The following is a 14,299-nucleotide window of genomic DNA, read 5'->3' as shown; positions in this document are numbered from 1 at the left end:
AATATCGACTTTTATCCAATTTCAACCAGCGATATACAAGAAATTGAAATTGAATTGAAATCCGATTACGGGGAAAATATCCCGTTTAATTTAGGCAAAGTATATATTAAACTGTTTTTTAGGCGTCGACGTCAATAGAACAGGAGCAATGTGCCTAATAGATACACTCTGTATTTCCAAAGAGGATCGTCCCTTCCGGCTTTACACGCAAACGTTTTCCAATCGGGGGGTCGTTTTAGTGTTGGCGGCATCTTTAATTCTTTATTGCGCAAAATTACACCCTTTATTAGACCGGCCATTAGTACTTTAGCGTCCGAAGCTGTTGGTTTAACGAGTAGAGTAATTAGCGATGCACAAAACCCCGGAATATCACCTCGAGAATCGATTAAACGAAATGTCAAACAATCTATAAATTCCCTACTACATAAAGGCGTGGACCGGTTCGTCAACACTCAAAGCGGGACGGGCCGAAAACGAAAGAGGACTGCTAAAACAAGCCGGAGCAAACGTGTTAAGCGACGCACTAAACGCGATTTTCTAGACTAAACATGTCGACCTACGAAAGTGTTCTTTCCGACTTTGAAGTATTTGAAAAGCCAGTGGTGAATAATAATATTGTTGGGACTAAAACGACTGCTCATTATCCAATTGCTCCCCTAACTAATGCAAAATATATAGAATTTATCATTCCCCCCTCTAACAATTATCGTGATTTGACTAAAACTCTTTTGAGATTAAAATTTCGCGTTTTACACGAGGACGGCACGGCCGTTCCAGATGCGGAAAAGAAAGTCTCGGTAACAAATTTAATAATTGCCTCGCTATTTTGTCACGTAGAATTATTTCTTAATGGCGTCGCTGTCCAGCAACCTAATAATATGTACCCATATATGGCCTATTTTAAAATACTTTTAAATTATGGACAAACGGCGGCCAATTCCTGGTTAACTTCTATGTTATATTATTTGGATACCATTATCGATCCGGCGACGGCTTTAGCGGATGCCAATATTAACAAAGAAAATAATGGTATTGGTCGTCGCGCTAAACGCGTGGCCCAATCAAAGACGTGCGATGTAATTGGCGAATTATTTTTGGATATGTTCAAAACGCCCAAATTCTTACTAGATAATATCGAGGTGCGAATTAGACTTCATCGAAGCTCCACGGATTTCGCTATTATTCACAATGAAACGGGCAAAAAGTATAAGATTGATTTAACGGAATGCACTTTGTTTACGCGCGAAATTGAGGTTAATCCCGAACTGCAACTAGCTCACGCCCAGATGTTAAACTCGGGAATAAACGCTCGCTACGAAGTAAACTCTATTGTTATGAAAAATTTCTTAATAACCACCGGAACGCAAGATTTTATTAGGGACAGCTTGTTTACGGGGCAATTACCCTCGCGAACTGTCGTGGCTTTCGTTACTAATAAAAAATTTGTAGGGGAAGCAACTTCTAACCCCCTGGATCTCCAACATTTCAAACTCGATTTCATGCAATTCTCTTTAAATTCGCAAAATTATCCCGATATCCCGTTTACGCCTAATTTTGACGACGACCAGTACGTTAGATGTTACAATTCTTTATTCGAGGGTCTCGAGATATTAGGTCTTGACCGGGGAAATATAATTTCTTACGATTTATATAAGAAGGGCTTTTTTGTCGTTGTTTTTGATTTGAGTAGAGAACATCTCGCTTCGTTAGGCCTAAATTCCATGCCCCAGACTGGTAACTTGCGATTATCGTTAAGATTTAGCTCTCCGCTAACCGAAAACGTCACGTGCATTGTCATGGCCGAATTTCCAAACAACCAATTAATAATATCTAAAAACAGAGAAATTATTTATAATCACCCCAACGTATAAAAGACTAAAACTTTATAAATACAATATCAGTCGCGAGCCAAGATGCACCAAGTACACACCGTCACGCCAAAGCTCGACATTTGCGTCATTGAATCGATTGAACCTAAAATATTAATTCAAAGATCGGATACGCGTACAAAAACTATATTAAAACCTAACGCCTGGTACGCTTTGTTTCGGTTTCAAAATGAACTCACGTCCTTTTTTGACGGAAAAATACCTCGCTATCATATTTGGTTGCCCGTCAAAGAGCGCATCAAGCTGGAATGCTTCGTCAACTCAAAAGATGAACGTCTAATCGATCTTCGATACTATGAACGAGGCAGCGGCAGTCGTTATTTCCTCAACTTTAGCACCAGCGAAGGATTCAGCCTGAACAAAACAGGATGGCAGACATTGATCGACTTAAAGCCGTTGATTGACGAGGATCTCAAGGCTAAAGGGATAGCTGTCTGTCGCATGCGCGAATTAATTTTAAACGAGCTCACTACCACTTTGTTTGACGTCACTTCCACTTGCGCCAACGCCGAGTGTCGAAAACAAATATGCCACTCTCAAAGCTGCTCGGAATTTGACACAAATTTCAGCGATCGAGTCGAGCGTAATTTGCACGAAGCGCTGCCTCAACTGGATCGTGAGAAAATTTTGCATCAATTTGAGACCGAACACGGATGGATCGAGGATCAAGAGGATATTTACGCTTATTTTGTCAACAGTTTTGCCGATTTAAAGAATGCCTTGATTTATGGCTATTAAGATAAATGTACTGATATATCGTATTTGTTTAACTGATATTGTTTTTGATAAAACGCAGTGGGGTGGCGTAGCGGTTAGCGCTTTCGCCTCGCAGCAAGAGGATCCCGGGTTCGATCCCGAACTGTGGCACCGGGTGAAAATCTGGGAACAAATCCTTCTGCGTAGAGTTTGCAAGTTCTCTCCCCGCTTGTTAAAAGGAGTTTTCCTCCGCGGTCTTACCCGGTTTCTCCTTTCCATCAAAACTTGCAGAGGTTAACGGTAATAGTTAGTATAGGGCGCTGTAGGTTAGCTGTGGCATAGGGGCTAGCCACCACCCCTCTATGCACTGTAAAGGGACCCACCTGTAAACAAGCCACAGGCTTAGTGTGGATATCCCTTCATAGACAAAAGCTTATATTATTATTATTATTATTATTATTATTATTAAAATACCTTTGCGTGTATTAAATAAAGTTGTTTATTGGTAAACCATTTAGTCGTTATTTATACTTGTTAAGACATGGACGCTAAAATTAGAAAAATTTATTACGACATGGCTAATCCGGCCGCCTATGGGTCGCTAGCCAGATTACAAAAGGCCTTACCGGACGTGCCAAAAGCAAAATTAATCGCCTTTCTCGAGAAACAACCTGCCTACACGAAACATCGATTTCGACGTTTCCGATTCAAAACTAACCAGGTGTACGCCTCGACTATCGATGACGTTTTTCAAGCTGATTTGTTGGATCTACCGAAATTAAAACGTTTTAATAAAAATGTTCGCTATGTTTTGTGCGTCATTGACGTCTTAAGCCGCTACGGATGGACAGTACCTCTTAGAAACAAAACATCTGGCGAGGTTATCGAGGCTTTTAAAAAAATATTTCGAGAGAGGACCCCTTTAAAAATATACACGGACTACGGTGGGGAATTTAGTTCGCGCAACTTTGATTCCTTCTTGAAACGGCACAATGTGCAAATACATTTTGCCCGGAGTCAGCATAAGGCCAGTCTCGCGGAACGCTTTATTAGAACAATTAAGGAACAAATTGCCCGGGTTATTACGGCCACAGGGAATAAAAATTACGTTAAATATTTACCTTTAATTACTAAAGCTTATAATGAACGGGTTCATTCAACTACTGGAATTGCACCGGTTCATGTTAATATAGATAACGAATCAATCATTTGGAATAAACTGTACGGGAAATCAAACGGCATTACTCGATACGCACCGAGGCTTAAAGTTGGCGACTACGTGCGTCTCTCTATAGCTAGTAGAGTATTTAGAAAAACCAGTTCGGGAGGCACGTTTACTGACGAAATATTTCGCGTTGTTGACGTCATACCCAGGTCACCACCCGTCTATCGCGTAGCAGATTTAAAGGGGGATCAAATTCTGGGTGTTTTCTACAGCGCCGAATTACAAAAAGTCTCGTTACCTGAGACTAAATTATGAACACTTCGCAAATAAACGCTCTTTTAACTTGCGACAAAAGAACGCGACCCTACTATTTAGGATGCTTCCCAGTAGACAGACTCCCAGAACGGCCAAAAAGGTCCAAATTTTGCTTTATATTCAATAATGAAGCAGCTGAAGAGGCTGGAGAACATTGGATAGCGTGCTTTTCTAACAATGACACGGTGGAAATGTTTTGCACTTACGGAAATTCGCCGCGATACTATAAAGTTAATTTAAAACGATACGGGAAACGAGTTGTTTACAATAAACAACAAATTCAACATCCATTTTTTCAACTGTGCGGCATCCATTGTTGTTTATACCTAGCACTCCGCTGCCAAGGCGTGGCTAGAAAGACGATATTAGACGCCATCTATGACCAGAATCTTAAACTTAACGACTATGTCGCTTTATTATATTTATCTTTACATTTAAAAAAACATGTACACAGATATTGTTCGCAATAAAACAATTTTTTATTTGTCTAAATATTACATTTTTTTATTAATCAATATCGCGCCATTTATTATGCCTCTTTCTCCTCTCGTTAGATGGAACCAGCGGTCCTAAGTTTTGAAGTTCGTCTTTCTTTTTCCGAGGTTTTTTCTTTTTTTTCTTGTTCTTCTGTTTAGCGGAGGCCGTCTCAAACAGGTTTTCCAAGTCCGTTAAATTGTCCCCGTTTTCCTCCGCTAAATTCTCTTGTTCATCGACAATTTCCTCTTGTAAATCGTCGTCACGATTTGCATAACCGACAGCTCCTTCTTCTAGCTCTCTTTTTGGCGTGAAAAATGTGTTTTGCAAATGATTTGCAAGAACTTCGGCTTGCCGTTTCACCATATCTCCAACATAGGTCGGCCCATATTGCTGGTAAAAATCTTCTCGTGTTGGTGTCCCCGCAGCCGTTTCGCTTTTTAAAACCTTTTGCCGAGGCTCGGTTCTTTAGGCGTAGTAAAAGAACTGCCTGAAGCGCTTGTTGTCGGTGATGACGTGGCATAGCTCGGCCATGACAATTGTTTTTTTCGCGGGGGCATTTTAGGGGTGACCGGTAATGGCGGCGTGGGGACATTTGGCATTGTTTGTGTTACGACCTCAAATTTAGGTAAAGGAATTTGTTTCTCGATACTTAAATATTTCTTAAAAGCGTCTAAATATTTATATAATTTATCGTAGGCATTCAATGGCGATTTTAAAATATCCTCAATCTCTCGGTCCAAAGCAGAGTGTTCTTGGGCAGCTGTTGAAGTTACTGCGCTAGCGGGCACAAGAACCATTTGTTTCATAGTTTAGCAGCTATGGCTTGGACAATTGAAGGCAAGATTGCGGCAAGCAACGTCGTAAGAAAGCCACCTGATTGCTGCAACAACAGCTTTTTTTTGCTTTTCTGCGACAAGGTACTTGATCCGAGTTGTCTAATAATTTTCTTGTACTTTGCTAGCTTTTTCTTACGGTCTTTACTCAAATAAATACCTCCGCCCTTTAAATTCTTACAAATTGTCTGAATGCTCTTTAATTGAGGCGCGCTACTATTGTTTAAGAGGGTTCGCCGTTGTTTACAGCTAGTTTGACGCAAACTCTGTAAATAAGGGACAAATTTGGCAAACTTGGTCGAGGGACGCGCTACGACGAGCCGGGAGCGTTTTGCTGATCGACGTTTAACGCGTGGGGCCATTATTCAAATGACAATTAAATTTAATCGACATAGACATACATAGGTGATTCGTGAGGTAGAACTCGCGACCTTAATCGTAAATTTTCCGGAGTTTCTTGTTTTAAATCAATTAACAAATAGCTATAGGGTTCTCTAGTGGCTAGTCTGTACGCCTCCGTAATACGCTTCGGGTTATCTGGACTTATTTGTTGCGCCAAATATCTAATAGAGGCGACATCTCGAGGATTTTTCATTATTATAAAATAGGAAGAGTTTTGAGAAATTATCCGCGATTGGCTACCCTTGGGAAACAGTTGTTGAGTAATAATAATAACCGTATACCCTAAATGATGCGATGTCACGCACACTAAATCGGCAATATGAGTTTGTTTAAATAATTGACTAGCTAAATCGTCTAGTATCAAGTAGGAGTCGCGATTCATTTCCCAAAAGTCCGGATCCGCCGTTGGCAAGCCTTGAATAAACTGAATTCCCGGAATCAATTGTTTCAATTTTTCATAGTTTGGCTGCCAGGCGGCGTAGCAATAAATAACCTTTTTATGCGGTGGGTCAAACATAAGCTGATGATTTTGCAATAAGTTACTTAAAAGAAAACTCTTCCCCGCTTGCGTTGGCCCCACGATTAGAAACTGGGCGGGTGTTTGGAACTTTAAAGAATGCGAGACTGACTCGGTTGGCTTCATTTTAAATAATAAACATTTTATTATTGTTGACAGGTTATTTATATTAAAAACATAGATATTTAAAAAACATTAATAATCAAAAAAAATTAAAACACTATAAATCCAAAAACCCCAAAAAAACCCTTACATATTTAAATAGCATTAAAAAAAATATAAACAAAAAAAACCGTTTTACCCCAAAAAAAAATCCCTATTAATTAATTGTTTTTAAAATTTTTTTTTCAAATTCCGTTATCCTTTGGCGAAAGCGTTGGTCGTTGATGAGGTCAAAGTTCACGCGAGACTCGGAGGGTAGCTGGTACACACGCACTACAGAAGAAAACACGACGGATTTATGCGCACGCGCACTTTTTCGTTTCCCGACCGCTCGTTGTTGGTGGCTGGGCATGATTGGATTAGAGGCTCGCAAACATCCTCGCCCTCGCTGGTCGGGAAGTCGGGAAACCCCTGACGCAGTGGTTTGTTGTTGCACGGTTTTTTGGAAACCATCGGACACGATGGGCTGTGTTTCCGATGTTCCCTCGATGGATGGTCCGTGCAACGCCACTGGTACAAGGCGATGCCGCAAAAGGCGCAGCGCGTCGTCTGTGTTTCTACATCTGCAAGATAGAAACCGTCTTTGGCCAGGGCTTCGATAGGAACGCAAGATTCCCACAAGCCCTCAAAAGTATGTCTTCGCCTAGCCTCGTAATTCATGCGAAAGAGATGTTGAAGCGGGTGTTGCCTCTTTGAAACCGTAGGGTCGACTGGTTGTCAAATCGGCGTTCAACAATCTCTTATTCGAGGTTTGGCGAAATCTTTTGGTGATTTTAACGGCCTCTAGCTGCAGCTTTTATTTATCCCGTTTAAAATTAAAAGGGACATTGACTGTAACTTCCTTTTCCGGATTCATCGTTACACTTTCAAAGGTTTCAAAGTCAAGTTTTTCAAGATTTTCTCGATTTAACGTCAACCCTCTAATTTTCTTGACTTCTTTTCCTTTGCTAGTGCGAAACGAGTAACTTTTGGCACCGGTACTACAAAAGGAAGTTATATAATCACCGCCGAGTTCGTCCGCCCAGCAACCAATATGATTGCCAGTTGGAATGTCAAACTTTCCCGGTAGATGGCGGTAGATTATCGAGTCGGTGTCACAATACAAAGCTGCGCGGTCTAATTGAAGCAACATCTTGTTCAATTCGAGTCGCCCGTATCAAGAAACGAAGCTCCCCACAATGGCCGACCCCAGTTTGTAGTCCGAAACGTAATCGCTTTTGGCTTTGTACGATAAGAGAGCGATCGACTCCGTAACTGGCCGTAAGTCGACTAATTCCAGAGTGTAATCGCTCGCGTATCGTATCAATTCGTAATAATTGTTGATAAAGATGCTGCGAATCTTTCCCGTATTTAACGCCATGCGACCCCAAAGAGAATTTAAATTAATTTTAGCGATATTACGCAGGGAAGGATTTGATTGAATATCCGCCACGGTCAGAGAAAGCTTTTCATTCTTGTTTATGTCAGCGATATACGCCTCTTTTTGCAGAGGCGTTTGCGCGTGAGCTGGAAATCCGGAATTCTTCACTTTCAAGGCGATAAAATCAGTCATGTACTGGGCGAAGAAATATTCCGTTTTTGGATAATGGTAAACCTCGAATATATCGAGGAGTTTATATCCATGCTCCATAGCGGCATAGACTTCAACCGTTGGCCAGACTGATTCGAAAGCCCGTTCATTGACAGTGTGTTCGCAGATTTCCGCTCGCAATTCTAGACACGTGCGACAGAGGGCGTAGGCTAATTTACCACCGCTGCGAAAGGGAATTAAGGGGATGTGGAGATCTTGAGGGGGCAGCAAACGACAACTCATAACGCCAAAATACCACCCTGGCGATTTGTCAAAATCTCTGTTATAGATTATGGGGTGGCCGCTAGGGTACGGACAATCGCGACAAACTTTCGGGTACAAAGAAATAATATCCTTGTAGAAAATTTTCTCCTCACCTTGCACGTGGCAGTTAAGAACAAAATTTTCCGTTCGTCCCCCATAGAGAGCGCTACGAGCTGATATTTGAGGTCGAAAAGTTAAACTTTTGCAGAAAGCCTTTGCTTCGGCGTTTTCTTTTAAAAGCTTAGCAAATTGACACTCAAAAATCGAGGTATATTCATACCCGACCATCTTCTCTTTAATAAACAGCTCTCTATCTAGCGTTCGCTCGTACAGAAATCTGTTGCTGGCTTTGAGTTGGGTATTGTAGGCATTGAGTTTTTGGCATGGACAACCGTGAAAGTAGCAACCGTGGAAATCGTAGATTTTGGGCGGAGTTTCACTATAGCCGTCGACTAAATAGCGACCCACCCGATATTCACCCCCATAGCTTAAAGCCGCTAGCAATTTTATATTTTCCGTTTTCTCCACCCAAGCGAGATATTTTAAGCTAATCTGACTGTGATTAAATTTTGCGTTATAGCCGTTAGAAGGAACAATACCCATGCTGTAAGGTTTATAGTAATTGTTAAGATAAATAGTGGTTAAAGCACCCGCCAAAGTAATATTTTTTAAGCAAAAAGGGTCTAATTTGGTTAGGTCTACGTAAATTTTTCTAAAAGCTTCGACGCCTTGTCTTAAAACTCGAACGTCTTGAATGCAATATTTAATAAGCTCCTCTTTGATGTTGTAAATAGATCCTTCCATTGACGCGTACCAAGTTTGAAAATCTCGATAATCATTGGCTTTCATTTGAGCTACGTTAAAGTACGAAGCTTCAGGGATGACGCCAATGTAATTAAGATTTTCTTCGGTATGAAAATCAAATGGAAAGAATCCTTTCGCCACATCGCCGAGGCTAAACATGCTGGTGAAATTACGCAGAGGTTGACTAATGTAATTAAAGCTATCGAGGAATCTAATTTGCGGTCCCTCAAGATGAATCATTAAAATTTTACTGCCGTCAAAAATAACGGCAGGGGTAACGTGTCTATGAACTAAAGCGTTAAGAATTAAGAAGTTATCAAAAGCTTTCGCGTAATGAGCTACGACTTGAGTGTTAGTAAAGCGCGGTTGGTACGTTTTACGTTTCTGTCCAGTCAAAACTACCTGCTCTACGCTAAATAAATAATTTAAAAATTGCTCAACGCAATTGGTGCCGTAAAAAATTTTGGTTTCAAAGCCAGCTTCAGTCTCTACGTCGCAAACTAGCAAAATGGGGACGTGGATATTATTTCTCAGAATAGTCTCAATGTCGTAATAAATAAACCGCGAGGCTTTCATTTTGGTTTCCAAAGGCATAACAAAATGTTCACCTGGCGGATGAACTATTTTACACTGAGAGCATTCGGGATTGCAGTCTTGGTCGTCACCCATCAGTCGCCCACATTCTAAACATCGTTTTTGGCTCGCGCAGGTGCCATTAAGTAAATGATTTTCGTAGCAGGGGCCCGGGAAAAAGTAGCGGTGGCATTCGTCGCAACGTTTTAAAACATCCTCGTTAGTTAAATGAAAAGCTTCTCCTTGACACCGAAAACATATATAGGGTTTTGTATCCTCGGGGCATTTATGCTCTTTTAACAATTCACGTTTGTAAAAAGATTTCAAGCATAAATCGCAAGAGGTACAACCCCCCATCATACCGTGCCAAGTTTTCGCGGGGTGGTTATGGTCGCCAATTTTAATAAATAGATAAATTTAGGAGCTTGGGGGCCTTTGAAAAATATGGTAAAATTATTCGCAGCATCAACGATTACGATTCGATAATGGGGAACTAAATAATTTTGAAATTTTTGAATATCTTCTAGAGTAACGAAACCTTCGGGGACTCCGGCTTTTCGGTGCAAGATTTTCGCAATATTACCCACGAGGGTGCTATTGCGTTTCAGTTTGTCAAAATTGTTCTTGTTAAAGGGAGGACCTTGCTTATTTTGTTGATAAAAATTGCGATCGGCCATCTCTTTACCCAGAACTAAACTCCGAGCAAAACAGAGATTATCATTATTCTCCATAAAAATAAATTGGTTATTTTGTTTAACGAAATAATCCAAATTAACCAAAGTTCTATTTTTTATGGATTTATAATAAGTCCCTATATTTGCATCGAGGTTTAGAAAAATTATATCAAACTGAAAATCTTCGCCATTAAAGACAAAGTCCCGACTAGATTGCGTTACTCTATAGATGGTGCGCATAATTCGCTTACTGGTGAATTTGTCAATTTTTATAAATTTAATATTAACGGGGGTCGTCAACCCGGGGGAGCTTAAAACAAATCGAACCCGATTATACCCGGGGTTCTCGGTTACTAATTTGCGTATAACTTCGTCGAGAATTTTTCGAAAAATTCGAAAAAAATCTCGCGTTGGGATGTCATCCAAATTTTTGAAAGCTATACGCAAATCGATTTGTTTACAATGCCACTTGCGACTCGTTTTGTCAATCTGTCGCTCAATTGTGTAGTACCGGTTTACCTGGGCGTGTTCCTCTCCTCCACTACCCTCCGAGTCACTCCCGCTGCTGCCGCTGCTCGAACTCATTTTTTGAATCTCTATCAGAAATAAAAAATTGGAACAAAATTTTGGTTTGTAAATTTATTGTTAATAAGATACTTACTTTGCTTGGCGGCTGCTGCGTGGCCTGAGCGTCACCCTTTATGTCCTCCACCAACCGGTGGAAGGCGTTGAGGAGTTTGACCGCCTCTTTATCTTTCCCGTCAACGACTCGTTTCAGCCGCTTGTGGCTGCACTCCCAAAGCTTGTCGGCTTGGGAGTCCTTTATATCCTTAAATTTGAAGACACTTATGTCTACAAAATAGTCCCCTTTTCGCGGGGGGACTCGTGTCTCGAAGTATTGGCCGTCACTCAGTCTGTACGAGCCTTCAATGCCGTGAATGCCCACGACGTGTTTTTGTAGTACGTCTTGGACGAACGTCTCGTCGTCCGAGTCGATTAACACCTCGACAGGGTCGGGCTTCAAAAATTGATTTATGGTCCGCTTACCGCTGCTAGTTCCGGCTCGATCCCCAGGAGAAGACGGTGGAGAGTCAAACATAGACTGTGATTCTTGAGGATATTTGCTACTCATGGCTGGATTGATTGTGAAAATCCAATGCCAATGCTCGAGCTTTTATACCCAAAATCTCAGGGGCATTTTTTTTAAAAATACAGGCCCAGACATGATTTTTTATAACACAACCTTATTCGATTCATATTAAGAGTTTCAAAAAATATAATTATGTCTGATACGCTATTTTTTAATTTAACCTAAAATACATTTTTTTTATTGCGAAGTTGATACTAAAGATTAAAGAGGACCTTAATATATCTATCTATATAAAAAATAACCTCTCTAGTTTAATATTAATATACATTTATTTAGATTTAAATCATGTTAAAAAACAATTTCCGTCCCTCCCAAAGTAATTAGTTTTAACCTTCACTAATAAATTGTTTTTCTTATATAAAGCGATCTCGTGAGAATTATTCAAATTATTCGAAACACGCCTAAACAAGCTTTTGCATACGATTAATATTTGTCCCCTTAGGCAGCTATCAAAGTAACTTCTTTTTAACCTTCGCTAAAGGGTTTTTTTTTATATAACACGAACTCGTTTGAATTATTTAAAACACACCTAGACAACTTTTTTGCATACGAAAAAAAACTTAGACCTCGGAGAGATTTTGGTAATTTTATGCCTTTATATCTAATTAACTTTTTGGCTATTTATTGAATTTTAAGAATCTTGAAAGTATTGCCTAGACACTATTAGATTTGACCTCGCTAATTTTGTATATAAGCCCCAGGTTTCAAAATGAAAGTTATCAGTTGTTTTCTAAAGACTTCAACAGTACCTCTTTAAAATGTCTTTTTCCAACGCCTCTCGTCTGCCCTGCCTGCCTGTGATTAAAATCCATCCGGCAGCGCTTACTCCCCGTCGCGCCACCCCCCAGTCGGCCGGACTGGACTTATATTGTCCAGTGGATACCGTAATCGACCCTCACGGTATCAAAATTGTGTCGACTGGGTTAGGTGTGATGCTGCCCGAGAACAGCTACGGCCGCCTTGTGGGCCGTAGCAGCTTAACGGCCCAAGGGCTGTTTGTCGCCGAGGGGACGATAGGTATGTTTATTAGTTATTTTATAATGCGTAAAAGCATAATAATTCTTAACAATAATAGACGCCGACTATCGGGGACCCATAAAAGTCGTCGTCGCAAATGTCGGGGAAACCCCCTACGTTGTCAAGCGGGGTGATCGTTTCGCCCAATTGATCGTGACGCCGGTTATATTGCTAAGACCGGTGGAAACGGCGGTAAATATTTTCAATTTTTTAATTTAGGTTTTAACATGTGACACATTTTTTATGTTGTTTCTAGACTTTGACCCCTACGTCACGCGGCAGTGGGGGGTTTGGGTCGACCGGTGTTTAATCTTTTTAAATGGTGGTGGGTTTTTACATATAAATATTTGTTATTGTATATATTATATTGTTTGTTATTAAAAAATTTTTATTTCTATATTTGTTATTCTTGTCAGACTTATAATTATAGGCTTATTTTCTAACTCCACCTTAATTAACCTATCCAATGATGTTATCTCTTTACTTACGCTCCGCCTAATGTGACAAATAGGATCCAATTAAAACTGCCGCTTCACTCTCTAGTATGTTACATATAGCACGTACTAGCAATTTAAATATCATTTGTTATCATAGCCCTCGCAATATGTTGTGCCTCATTTTCTTTTTTGTTTACGGGTTAATAGTCAACGTTTTGTTAACTCTTTACGAAATTGAACGGCGAAGCAGAAAACAATTAGAAAATAAACCCAAACGTCCCTCCACCGATTGCACTTCCGAGTCAAATAACGATACCGGGTCAACGTGAAAAATGAACTCTTTAAAACATGTTTGTTTATCCTTGTTGGTTGTTGATTATTTTGTAATATATATTCTGTATTTATTTATCACCCATATCTGTACATCTTATAAAAAGTAAATATTTGATGTCTTAAAATCTGTGTTATTATTAACTTTAGGCTTACAGAGAAAAAAGGGTAACACCCAATGTTAGCAAGCCAGGGATGACGTCAAGGTTGACTATAGTTTTAGTTTCAGTTTAAGTTAAGAAGATGATGTCATGGGAGGGTTGAAACTAACAGCTCGGGCTAGTCCAGACTTGTCTGAAAAGTTTGGTTTGAGTTTGCTGGATGAGGGTCTGGCCGCCATCTTGGGGCGGCGGCCATCTTGGATCTCTGCGCAACTAGGTAGTCCCTACTACTCAAATGTGTTCTCAATTTCCGGACCGCATTTACAGTTCCCGGAAATTTGGAAAATTGTATTCCACTAACACTGGCTATTACTCCATTGTCGGTCTGACACCACCATCATCTGTTCTTTTGTCCATTCCACAAGGACACCAGTCTGTACTTACTGGCTTCTAAACAACACCATCATCTGGTCTTTTGTCAATCCCACATGGACACCAGTCTGTCCTTACAGGCTTCTAAACACCACCATCTGGTCTTTTGTCTATCCCACATGGACATCAGTCTGTACTCACTGGCTTCCAAACCACACCATCTTCTGGTCTTTTTGCCCTTCCCACATGGGCACCAGTCTGTAAATACTGGCTTCTATCTCCATCATCATCGTTAGGGTTAAGACATACGCGGCGATCGGCTAGTGTTACAAGAAACGTCTAGCCTCCCATTGGTGGTGCTTCCTACCTATAGTTGCTTCGCCGTACTCCAGTAAGGCAAAGCAACAGAGGTATGCTTCATTTCAAACGTCAATATTAGTCAAGCCTCTCAAGAATGATTAACTGTTCTTTTTTAAAACGATGGAACGCTCAAAAAGGCAAATAACTCATAAACAAAATGTTTAATTTTAATTGTAGTTATTTTAGCATTT

The 14,299-nt window shown here is 40.4% G+C and overlaps 1 long non-coding RNA gene across 1 annotated transcript; it reads right to left on the bottom strand.

Annotated features, from left to right (window-relative positions):
- Positions 1-2,404: 2,404 nt before the first annotated feature.
- LOC149676413 (uncharacterized) lies at positions 2,405-3,382 on the bottom strand. The gene is made up of 3 exons (XR_016366687.1): positions 3,212-3,382; positions 3,060-3,133; positions 2,405-2,620 (listed from the first exon to the last, which is right to left on the bottom strand). It is a non-coding gene; the product is annotated as an uncharacterized LOC149676413 (long non-coding RNA).
- Between the last annotated feature and the right edge of the window lie 10,917 nt (positions 3,383-14,299).

This window comes from Phalangium opilio, unplaced genomic scaffold (assembly GCF_054372755.1).
Source record: "Phalangium opilio isolate 3A_F unplaced genomic scaffold, DU_Popi_V2 ptg000046l_1, whole genome shotgun sequence".
Classification (NCBI taxonomy): Eukaryota; Metazoa; Arthropoda; class Arachnida; order Opiliones; family Phalangiidae; genus Phalangium; species Phalangium opilio.
Note: the sequence above shows the minus strand (reverse complement) of the source record. Positions and strands in the feature narration are given on the sequence as shown.